The sequence below is a fragment of the Spea bombifrons genome, chromosome 2 (assembly GCF_027358695.1).
Source record: "Spea bombifrons isolate aSpeBom1 chromosome 2, aSpeBom1.2.pri, whole genome shotgun sequence".
NCBI classification, from domain to species: Eukaryota; Metazoa; Chordata; class Amphibia; order Anura; family Pelobatidae; genus Spea; species Spea bombifrons.
In genome coordinates, this window is record NC_071088.1 from 141,800,833 (window position 1) to 141,808,332 (window position 7,500).

The 7,500-nt window shown below is 49.9% G+C and overlaps 13 non-coding genes and 8 pseudogenes across 13 annotated transcripts in view; all 21 read right to left on the reverse strand.

The window, feature by feature from the left end:
• Nucleotides 1–115, reverse strand: part of LOC128478435 (5S ribosomal RNA) — a 119-nt gene extending 4 nt beyond the window's left edge. The window contains exon 1 of the ribosomal RNA XR_008349353.1: nucleotides 1–115. This exon is cut by the window's left edge and continues 4 nt beyond it. This is a non-coding gene — a ribosomal RNA (5S ribosomal RNA).
• A 215-nt stretch (nucleotides 116–330) lies between these two features.
• On the reverse strand, nucleotides 331–439 carry LOC128480108 (uncharacterized; annotated as a pseudogene).
• Nucleotides 440–762: 323 nt separating this feature from the next.
• LOC128476651 (5S ribosomal RNA) lies at nucleotides 763–881 on the reverse strand. The gene has a single exon (XR_008347654.1). It is a non-coding gene; the product is annotated as a 5S ribosomal RNA (ribosomal RNA).
• Nucleotides 882–1,117: 236 nt separating this feature from the next.
• Nucleotides 1,118–1,236, reverse strand: LOC128476652 (5S ribosomal RNA). Its single transcript, XR_008347655.1, has one exon. It is a non-coding gene; the product is annotated as a 5S ribosomal RNA (ribosomal RNA).
• A 270-nt stretch (nucleotides 1,237–1,506) lies between these two features.
• Nucleotides 1,507–1,625, reverse strand: LOC128478387 (5S ribosomal RNA). Its single transcript, XR_008349308.1, has one exon. It is a non-coding gene; the product is annotated as a 5S ribosomal RNA (ribosomal RNA).
• Nucleotides 1,626–1,843: 218 nt separating this feature from the next.
• Nucleotides 1,844–1,952, reverse strand: LOC128480501 (uncharacterized; annotated as a pseudogene).
• Nucleotides 1,953–2,263: 311 nt separating this feature from the next.
• LOC128478299 (5S ribosomal RNA) lies at nucleotides 2,264–2,382 on the reverse strand. Its single transcript, XR_008349225.1, has one exon. It is a non-coding gene; the product is annotated as a 5S ribosomal RNA (ribosomal RNA).
• A 206-nt stretch (nucleotides 2,383–2,588) lies between these two features.
• On the reverse strand, nucleotides 2,589–2,707 carry LOC128479343 (5S ribosomal RNA). Its single transcript, XR_008350226.1, has one exon. It is a non-coding gene; the product is annotated as a 5S ribosomal RNA (ribosomal RNA).
• A 230-nt stretch (nucleotides 2,708–2,937) lies between these two features.
• Nucleotides 2,938–3,046, reverse strand: LOC128479757 (uncharacterized; annotated as a pseudogene).
• Nucleotides 3,047–3,303: 257 nt separating this feature from the next.
• LOC128478145 (5S ribosomal RNA) lies at nucleotides 3,304–3,422 on the reverse strand. The gene has a single exon (XR_008349080.1). It is a non-coding gene; the product is annotated as a 5S ribosomal RNA (ribosomal RNA).
• Nucleotides 3,423–3,658: 236 nt separating this feature from the next.
• LOC128479758 (uncharacterized) lies at nucleotides 3,659–3,767 on the reverse strand (annotated as a pseudogene).
• A 212-nt stretch (nucleotides 3,768–3,979) lies between these two features.
• Nucleotides 3,980–4,098, reverse strand: LOC128478278 (5S ribosomal RNA). The gene has a single exon (XR_008349206.1). It is a non-coding gene; the product is annotated as a 5S ribosomal RNA (ribosomal RNA).
• A 218-nt stretch (nucleotides 4,099–4,316) lies between these two features.
• LOC128477987 (5S ribosomal RNA) lies at nucleotides 4,317–4,435 on the reverse strand. The gene has a single exon (XR_008348931.1). It is a non-coding gene; the product is annotated as a 5S ribosomal RNA (ribosomal RNA).
• A 222-nt stretch (nucleotides 4,436–4,657) lies between these two features.
• On the reverse strand, nucleotides 4,658–4,766 carry LOC128480214 (uncharacterized; annotated as a pseudogene).
• A 269-nt stretch (nucleotides 4,767–5,035) lies between these two features.
• LOC128477410 (5S ribosomal RNA) lies at nucleotides 5,036–5,154 on the reverse strand. Its single transcript, XR_008348385.1, has one exon. It is a non-coding gene; the product is annotated as a 5S ribosomal RNA (ribosomal RNA).
• A 242-nt stretch (nucleotides 5,155–5,396) lies between these two features.
• Nucleotides 5,397–5,515, reverse strand: LOC128477546 (5S ribosomal RNA). Its single transcript, XR_008348512.1, has one exon. It is a non-coding gene; the product is annotated as a 5S ribosomal RNA (ribosomal RNA).
• A 239-nt stretch (nucleotides 5,516–5,754) lies between these two features.
• LOC128476178 (5S ribosomal RNA) lies at nucleotides 5,755–5,873 on the reverse strand. The gene has a single exon (XR_008347199.1). It is a non-coding gene; the product is annotated as a 5S ribosomal RNA (ribosomal RNA).
• A 212-nt stretch (nucleotides 5,874–6,085) lies between these two features.
• On the reverse strand, nucleotides 6,086–6,194 carry LOC128480594 (uncharacterized; annotated as a pseudogene).
• Nucleotides 6,195–6,475: 281 nt separating this feature from the next.
• Nucleotides 6,476–6,594, reverse strand: LOC128477547 (5S ribosomal RNA). Its single transcript, XR_008348513.1, has one exon. It is a non-coding gene; the product is annotated as a 5S ribosomal RNA (ribosomal RNA).
• Nucleotides 6,595–6,803: 209 nt separating this feature from the next.
• On the reverse strand, nucleotides 6,804–6,912 carry LOC128479759 (uncharacterized; annotated as a pseudogene).
• Nucleotides 6,913–7,188: 276 nt separating this feature from the next.
• Nucleotides 7,189–7,297, reverse strand: LOC128480384 (uncharacterized; annotated as a pseudogene).
• Nucleotides 7,298–7,500: the final 203 nt, after the last annotated feature.

Sequence of the window (7,500 nt, forward strand, 5' to 3'; positions counted from 1 at the left end):
TACAACACCTGGTATTCCCAGGCGGTCTCCCATCCAGGTACTAACCAGGCCCAACCCTGCTTAGCTTTCGAGATCAGACGAGATCGGGCGCTTTCAGGGTGGTGTGGCCGCAGGTGTGAAAGTTTTTTATTTTACTTCTCTTATTCTGTTGCTGCTGCTGCTGCTGCTGCTGCTGCTGCTGCTGCTGCTGCTTGTCGTCAGACAAAAAGAATTATAAGCCCTGGGACAGGACAGAGAAGGTGAGAAGGTTCAAATAAGGGTTTAAAGCTTTGATGATGAGCAAGAAACACATGGCAAAAAGCTCTCCCCGGACTGTGAGAAAAAATTAAAAGCCTACAACACCTGGTATTCCCAGGCGGTCTCCCATCCAGGTACTAACCAGGCCCAACCCTGCTTAGCTTCCGAGATCAGGCGCTTTCAGGGTGGTATGGCTGCAGGTGTGAAAGTTTTTTATTTTACTTCTCTTATTCTGTTGCTGTTGCTGCTGCTGTTGCTGCTGCTGCTGTTGCTGCTGCTGCTGTTGCTGCTGCTGCTGTTGCTGCTGCTGCTGTTGCTGCTGCTGCTGTTGCTGCTGCTGCTGTTGCTGCTGCTGCTGCTGCTGCTGCTGCTGCTGCTGCTGCTGCTTGTCGTCAGACAGAAAGAATTATAAGCCCTGGGACAGGACAGAGAAGGTGAGAAGGTTCAAATAAGGGTTTAAAGCTTTGATGATGAGCAAGAAACACATGGCAAAAAGCTCTCCCCGGACTGTGAGAAAAAATTAAAAGCCTACAACACCTGGTATTCCCAGGCGGTCTCCCATCCAGGTACTAACCAGGCCCAACCCTGCTTAGCTTCCGAGATCAGACGAGATCGGGCGCTTTCAGGGTGGTATGGCTGCAGGTGTGAAAGTTTTTTATTTTACTTCTCTTATTCTGTTGCTGCTGCTGCTGCTGCTGCTGCTGCTGCTGCTGCTGCTGCTGCTGCTGCTGCTGCTGCTGCTTGTCGTCAGACAGAAAGAATTATAAGCCCTGGGACAGGACAGAGAAGGTGAGAAGGTTCAAATAAGGGTTTAAAGCTTTGATGATGAGCAAGAAACACATGGCAAAAAGCTCTCCCCGGACTGTGAGAAAAAATTAAAAGCCTACAACACCTGGTATTCCCAGGCGGTCTCCCATCCAGGTACTAACCAGGCCCAACCCTGCTTAGCTTCCGAGATCAGACGAGATCGGGCGCTTTCAGGGTGGTATGGCTGCAGGTGTGAAAGTTTTTTATTTTACTTCTCTTATTCTGTTGCTGCTGCTGCTGCTGCTGCTGCTGCTGCTGCTGCTGCTGCTGCTGCTGCTGCTGCTGCTGCTGCTGCTGCTGCTGCTGCTGCTGCTGCTGCTGCTGCTTGTCGTCAGACAGAAAGAATTATAAGCCCTGGGACAGGACAGAGAAGGTGAGAAGGTTCAAATAAGGGTTTAAAGCTTTGATGATGAGCAAGAAACACATGGCAAAAAGCTCTCCCCGGACTGTGAGACAAGAAAAAGCCTACAACACCTGGTATTCCCAGGCGGTCTCCCATCCAGGTACTAACCAGGCCCAACCCTGCTTAGCTTCCGAGATCAGACGAGATCGGGCGCTTTCAGGGTGGTATGGCCGCAGGTGTGAAAGTTTTTTATTTTACTTCTCTTATTCTGCTGCTGCTGCTGCTGCTGCTGCTGCTGCTGCTGCTGCTGCTGCTGCTTGTCGTCAGACAGAAAGAATTATAAGCCCTGGGACAGGACAGAGAAGGTGAGAAGGTTCAAATAAGGGTTTAAAGCTTTGATGATGAGCAAGAAACACATGGCAAAAAGCTCTCCCCGGACTGTGAGAAAAAATTAAAAGCCTACAACACCTGGTATTCCCAGGCGGTCTCCCATCCAGGTACTAACCAGGCCCAACGCTGCTTAGCTTCCGAGATCAGGCGCTTTCAGGGTGGTATGGCCGCAGGTGTGAAGGTTTTTTATTTTACTTCTCTTATTCTGTTGCTGCTGCTGCTGCTGCTGCTGCTGCTGCTGCTGCTGCTGCTGCTGCTGCTGCTGCTGCTGCTGCTGCTGCTGCTGCTGCTGCTGCTGCTGCTGCTGCTGCTGCTGCTGCTGCTGCTGCTGCTGCTGCTGCTGCTGCTTGTCGTCAGACAGAAAGAATTATAAGCCCTGGGACAGGACAGAGAAGGTGAGAAGGTTCAAATAAGGGTTTAAAGCTTTGATGATGAGCAAGAAACACATGGCAAAAAGCTCTCCCCGGACTGTGAGAAAAAATTAAAAGCCTACAACACCTGGTATTCCCAGGCGGTCTCCCATCCAGGTACTAACCAGGCCCAACCCTGCTTAGCTTCCGAGATCAGACGAGATCAGGCGCTTTCAGGGTGGTGTGGCCGCAGGTGTGAAAGTTTTTTATTTTACTTCTCTTATTCTGTTGCTGCTGCTGCTGCTGCTGCTGCTGCTGCTGCTTGTCGTCAGACAAAAAGAATTATAAGCCCTGGGACAGGACAGAGAAGGTGAGAAGGTTCAAATAAGGGTTTAAAGCTTTGATGATGAGCAAGAAACACATGGCAAAAAGCTCTCCCCGGACTGTGAGAAAAAATTAAAAGCCTACAACACCTGGTATTCCCAGGCGGTCTCCCATACAGGTACTAACCAGGCCCAACCCTGCGTAGCTTCCAAGATCAGACGAGATCGGGCGCTTTCAGGGTGGTATGGCCGCAGGTGTGAAAGTTTTTTATTTTACTTCTCTTATTCTGTTGCTGTTGCTGCTGCTGCTGCTGCTGCTGCTGCTGCTGCTGCTGCTGCTGCTGCTGCTTGTCGTCAGACAGAAAGAATTATAAGCCCTGGGACAGGACAGAGAAGGTGAGAAGGTTCAAATAAGGGTTTAAAGCTTTGATGATGAGCAAGAAACACATGGCAAAAAGCTCTCCCCGGACTGTGAGAAAAAATTAAAAGCCTACAACACCTGGTATTCCCAGGCGGTCTCCCATCCAGGTACTAACCAGGCCCAACCCTGCTTAGCTTCCGAGATCAGGCGCTTTCAGGGTGGTATGGCCGCAGGTGTGAAAGTTTTTTATTTTACTTCTCTTATTCTGTTGCTGTTGCTGCTGCTGCTGCTGCTGCTGCTGCTGCTGCTGCTGCTGCTGCTGCTGCTGCTGCTGCTGCTGCTGCTGCTGCTGCTTGTCGTCAGACAGAAAGAATTATAAGCCCTGGGACAGGACAGAGAAGGTGAGAAGGTTCAAATAAGGGTTTAAAGCTTTGATGATGAGCAAGAAACACATGGCAAAAAGCTCTCCCCGGACTGTGAGAAAAAATTAAAAGCCTACAACACCTGGTATTCCCAGGCGGTCTCCCATCCAGGTACTAACCAGGCCCAACGCTGCTTAGCTTCCGAGATCAGACGAGATCGGGCGCTTTCAGGGTGGTATGGCCGCAGGTGTGTAAGTTTTTTATTTTACTTCTCTTATTCTGTTGCTGCTGCTGCTGCTGCTGCTGCTGCTGCTGCTGCTGCTGCTGCTGCTGCTGCTGCTGCTGCTTGTCGTCAGACAGAAAGAATTATAAGCCCTGGGACAGGACAGAGAAGGTGAGAAGGTTCAAATAAGGGTTTAAAGCTTTGATGATGAGCAAGAAACACATGGCAAAAAGCTCTCCCCGGACTGTGAGAAAAAATTAAAAGCCTACAACACCTGGTATTCCCAGGCGGTCTCCCATCCAGGTACTAACCAGGCCCAACCCTGCTTAGCTTCCGAGATCAGGCGCTTTCAGGGTGGTATGGCCGCAGGTGTGAAAGTTTTTTATTTTACTTCTCTTATTCTGTTGCTGTTGCTGTTGCTGCTGCTGCTGCTGCTGCTGCTGCTTGTCGTCAGACAGAAAGAATTATAAGCCCTGGGACAGGACAGAGAAGGTGAGAAGGTTCAAATAAGGGTTTAAAGCTTTGATGATGAGCAAGAAACACATGGCAAAAAGCTCTCCCCGGACTGTGAGAAAAAATTAAAAGCCTACAACACCTGGTATTCCCAGGCGGTCTCCCATCCAGGTACTAACCAGGCCCAACGCTGCTTAGCTTCCGAGATCAGACGAGATCGGGCGCTTTCAGGGTGGTATGGCTGCAGGTGTGTAAGTTTTTTATTTTACTTCTCTTATTCTGTTGCTGCTGCTGCTGCTGCTGCTGCTGCTGCTGCTGCTGCTGCTGCTTGTCGTCAGACAGAAAGAATTATAAGCCCTGGGACAGGACAGAGAAGGTGAGAAGGTTCAAATAAGGGTTTAAAGCTTTGATGATGAGCAAGAAACACATGGCAAAAAGCTCTCCCCGGACTGTGAGAAAAAATTAAAAGCCTACTACACCTGGTATTCCCAGGCGGTCTCCCATCCAGGTACTAACCAGGCCCAACCCTGCTTAGCTTCCGAGATCAGACGAGATCGGGCGCTTTCAGGGTGGTATGGCCGCAGGTGTGAAAGTTTTTTATTTTACTTCTCTTATTCTGTTGCTGCTGCTGCTGCTGCTGCTGCTGCTGCTGCTGCTGCTGCTGCTGCTGCTTGTCGTCAGACAGAAAGAACTATAAGCCCTGGGACAGGACAGAGAAGGTGAGAAGGTTCAAATAAGGGTTTAAAGCTTTGATGATGAGCAAGAAACACATGGCAAAAAGCTCTCCCCGGACTGTGAGACAAGAAAAAGCCTACAACACCTGGTATTCCCAGGCGGTCTCCCATCCAGGTACTAACCAGGCCCAACCCTGCTTAGCTTCCAAGATCAGGCGCTTTCAGGGTGGTATGGCCGTAGGTGTGAAAGTTTTTTATTTTACTTCTCTTATTCTGTTGCTGCTGCTGCTGCTGCTGCTGCTGCTGCTGCTGCTGCTGCTGCTGCTGCTGCTGCTGCTGCTGCTGCTGCTGCTGCTGCTGCTGCTGCTGCTGCTTGTCGTCAGACAGAAAGAATTATAAGCCCTGGGACAGGACAGAGAAGGTGAGAAGGTTCAAATAAGGGTTTAAAGCTTTGATGATGAGCAAGAAACACATGGCAAAAAGCTCTCCCCGGACTGTGAGAAAAAATTAAAAGCCTACAACACCTGGTATTCCCAGGCAGTCTCCCATCCAGGTACTAACCAGGCCCAACCCTGCTTAGCTTCCGAGATCAGACGAGATCGGGCGCTTTCAGGGTGGTATGGCCGCAGGTGTGAAAGTTTTTATTTTACTTCTCTTATTCTGTTGCTGCTGCTGCTGCTGCTGCTGCTGCTGCTGCTGCTGCTGCTGCTGCTGCTGCTGCTGCTGCTGCTGCTGCTTGTCGTCAGACAGAAAGAATTATAAGCCCTGGGACAGGACAGAGAAGGTGAGAAGGTTCAAATAAGGGTTTAAAGCTTTGATGATGAGCAAGAAACACATGGCAAAAAGCTCTCCCCGGACTGTGAGACAAGAAAAAGCCTACAACACCTGGTATTCCCAGGCGGTCTCCCATCCAGGTACTAACCAGGCCCAACCCTGCTTAGCTTCCAAGATCAGACGAGATCGGGCGCTTTCAGGGTGGTATGGCCGCAGGTGTGAAAGTTTTTTATTTTACTTCTCTTATTCTGTTGCTGCTGCTGCTGCTGCTGCTGCTGCTGCTGCTGCTGCTGCTGCTGCTGCTGCTGCTGCTGCTGCTTGTCGTCAGACAGAAAGAATTATAAGCCCTGGGACAGGACAGAGAAGGTGAGAAGGTTCAAATAAGGGTTTAAAGCTTTGATGATGAGCAAGAAACACATGGCAAAAAGCTCTCCCCGGACTGTGAGAAAAAATTAAAAGCCTACAACACCTGGTATTCCCAGGCGGTCTCCCATCCAGGTACTAACCAGGCCCAACCCTGCTTAGCTTCCGAGATCAGATGAGATCGGGCGCTTTCAGGGTGGTATGGCCGCAGGTGTGAAAGTTTTTTATTTTACTTCTCTTATTCTGTTGCTGTTGCTGCTGCTGCTGCTGCTGCTGCTGCTGCTGCTTGTCGTCAGACAGAAAGAATTATAAGCCCTGGGACAGGACAGAGAAGGTGAGAAGGTTCAAATAAGGGTTTAAAGCTTTGATGATGAGCAAGAAACACATGGCAAAAAGCTCTCCCCGGACTGTGAGAAAAAATTAAAAGCCTACAACACCTGGTATTCCCAGGCGGTCTCCCATCCAGGTACTAACCAGGCCCAACGCTGCTTAGCTTCCGAAATCAGGCGCTTTCAGGGTGGTATGGCCGCAGGTGTGAAAGTTTTTTATTTTACTTCTCTTATTCTGTTGCTGCTGCTGCTGCTGCTGCTGCTGCTGCTGCTGCTGCTGCTGCTGCTGCTGCTGCTGCTGCTGCTGCTGCTGCTGCTGCTGCTGCTGCTGCTGCTGCTGCTGCTGCTTGTCGTCAGACAGAAAGAATTATAAGCCCTGGGACAGGACAGAGAAGGTGAGAAGGTTCAAATAAGGGTTTAAAGCTTTGATGATGAGCAAGAAACACATGGCAAAAAGCTCTCCCCGGACTGTGAGAAAAAATTAAAAGCCTACAACACCTGGTATTCCCAGGCGGTCTCCCATCCAGGTACTAACCAGGCCCAACCCTGCTTAGCTTCCAAGATCAGACGAGATCGGGCGCTTTCAGGGTGGTATGGCCGCAGGTGTGAAAGTTTTTTATTTTACTTCTCTTATTCTGTTGCTGCTGCTGCTGCTGCTGCTGCTGCTGCTGCTGCTTGTCGTCAGACAAAAAGAATTATAAGCCCTGGGACAGGACAGAGAAGGTGAGAAGGTTCAAATAAGGGTTTAAAGCTTTGATGATGAGCAAGAAACACATGGCAAAAAGCTCTCCCCGGACTGTGAGAAAAAATTAAAAGCCTACAACACCTGGTATTCCCAGGCGGTCTCCCATCCAGGTACTAACCAGGCCCAACCCTGCTTAGCTTCCGAGATCAGGCGCTTTCAGGGTGGTATGGCCGCAGGTGTGAAAGTTTTTTATTTTACTTCTCTTATTCTGTTGCTGTTGCTGCTGCTGTTGCTGCTGCTGTTGCTGCTGTTGCTGCTGCTGCTGCTGCTGTTGCTGCTGCTGCTGCTGCTGCTGCTGCTGCTGCTGCTGCTGCTGCTTGTCGTCAGACAGAAAGAATTATAAGCCCTGGGACAGGACAGAGAAGGTGAGAAGGTTCAAATAAGGGTTTAAAGCTTTGATGATGAGCAAGAAACACATGGCAAAAAGCTCTCCCCGGACTGTGAGACAAGAAAAAGCCTACAACACCTGGTATTCCCAGGCGGTCTCCCATCCAGGTACTAACCAGGCCCAACCCTGCTTAGCTTCCAAGATCAGGCGCTTTCAGGGTGGTATGGCCGCAGGTGTGAAAGTTTTTTATTTTACTTCTCTTATTCTGTTGCTGTTGCTGCTGCTGCTGTTGCTGCTGCTGCTGTTGCTGCTGCTGCTGCTGCTGCTGCTGCTGCTGCTGCTGCTGCTGCTGCTTGTCGTCAGACAGAAAGAATTATAAGCCCTGGGACAGGACAGAGAAGGTGAGAAGGTTCAAATAAGGGTTTAAAGCTTTGATGA